We start from the raw sequence: 1924 nt of genomic DNA, 5'->3' as shown, positions 1-1924 counted from the left end.
CCGGCGAGCGCCATCTCCCTAAGGAGATGGTCGTTGTCATCTCGCATGACATCTCGCTGACGGGATGCGCGATCCAGCCGTCCGGTCAGGTCGCGGATCTCGACCGCCTGATCAGCCAACAAGAGTCGCAGGTCCTGCGACCGAGAGGCCGCACGGTGCTCCCACCCCCTGGATCTCCATAGCCTGGTCATGGATTTGGGGCCCGCAAGGTCTGAAGTTGGGTAGCGCGTAGGGACGCAGCTTGGTCTTGGGCATCTTGAGCCGTCTGGAGCTCCGCCGTCGGGGTTTGCACCTGATCGGAAAGAGCCTGGGCTAGAACCCGCAGATCGGTGGGCGACATAGAAGACGGACTGACCGGAGGGGTAGTGGATGGGGCCTTGCCCGACGATTTGCCGGTACGCTTGGCGGGAGACATATGTCATGAAGGGGAGAAAGCGGTTGTGGATGCTGGTATTGCACGCCGTGAACGCTGTTGTGCAGCGCCGACAACGTACAGGAGGCGATTGTGGTGAAGTGCTTTCTCAGAAATAAGAGAATGGGCCTGACGCGGGGTCACTATCCCGAATCAGTGACAATTTCAAGTGATTAGAGTTGGCTGGCACGGATGTAAGTTGCCTGTGGTGGATCAGCCATGACGAGCAGCACCCCGTATGAAGTGACGATGGATCTGGTTTGAGCGATGTACGAGAAGGCAAGAACCACCAAGACATATCTCGGGTCCACCCTTACCTGGATTCACTTAGATGGATATGGGATATACTATATAACGGTGGATCGAGTGTGGATCCTATGCACGAATGATGGTAGGTGCCCTCTGAAGGTGGATCTAGTAGCCACAGCTAGCAAGAAGTCAAGATCCACCGTGAGGTACCCCGGATCCCATACTTCCGAGTTCGGATCCAAGGAGGGAAGATCCCGCATAGAAGGACCTGGATCCAGGGTACAGGGATGATGGATGCGGTGGATCTCGAACCTTCGTGGGATAATGGAGATCACAGACGGTTGCAAGATGATGTTGGATGATTGGAGAGCTCGGATCCACGGTGAGTGTACAATTACAGTGAAGTGGATCCAAGCGACCTGGATCCGGATGAGTGTACCCATAATAGGGTGACCATAATGATTACGTCATGGATCCGGTGGATCTGAAGATAACACAGCTGGGATGATGGGTCAAGGGAAGAAGGGACATGCAGCCGAGCCTGGTAAGGAATTTAGCAGATGAAAGACATAGAAGGTAGAAACCCAGGCAGGTATAGGCTTAAATATCAATACAGACCTCAATTTGCACAGTATCACGCAAGTGCCTTCCTGCCCTCAAGAACCGGAACTACATTGGCCGTACGAGCTCCGAGAAGGTTGGGAATTGCGAATCTAGTGTTGGTAGTGATAACTGGATAATACATTGGCCAGATCCTACAACCTAGTGAGCTTTTCCTTTACTCGTGCAGATCCGACAGGTTAACCGAATTTACTACTTGGTCGGTTACACCCTAGAGGCTCTCAACTTTCAAGATCCCGTCACAGGAGGCGGCAAGTACGACTTAAAGGACAACACAAAGGCAAGGGAACACACCCGCAAGGCAACCCTACGGCCAGATCCACGATCTAGGCCCCGGATCCATAAGCTCGAATATTCGCTTAGGATACGGAACCATCCACGGACGCAGAGTGAAGATTTTCCACTGCTGCTCCACCCCATCCCCACGTCTCGCCAAGACACTCAAGCTTCACCACTTGAACTCTTCGGAAGTTACCGAGAGAGCAGATCCCGCCCTACCGACGGGTACACAAGGTGAGGAAAGTTCAGCAGAACACGGATCATCGGGGGACCCCCTCCGTTAGTCGGTGTCTGGGCGCAGTTGGTAAGTATGGAGTCTGGCAATCTCGCAGATTTTGCTGATCCCGCTACACCACAATGGTG

This window comes from Phytophthora infestans, genomic scaffold (genome assembly GCF_000142945.1).
Source record: "Phytophthora infestans T30-4 supercont1.616 genomic scaffold, whole genome shotgun sequence".
Taxonomy (NCBI): Eukaryota; Oomycota; class Peronosporomycetes; order Peronosporales; family Peronosporaceae; genus Phytophthora; species Phytophthora infestans.
The sequence above is the reverse complement of the archived record's forward strand: the minus strand, read 5'-3'. Positions refer to the sequence as shown.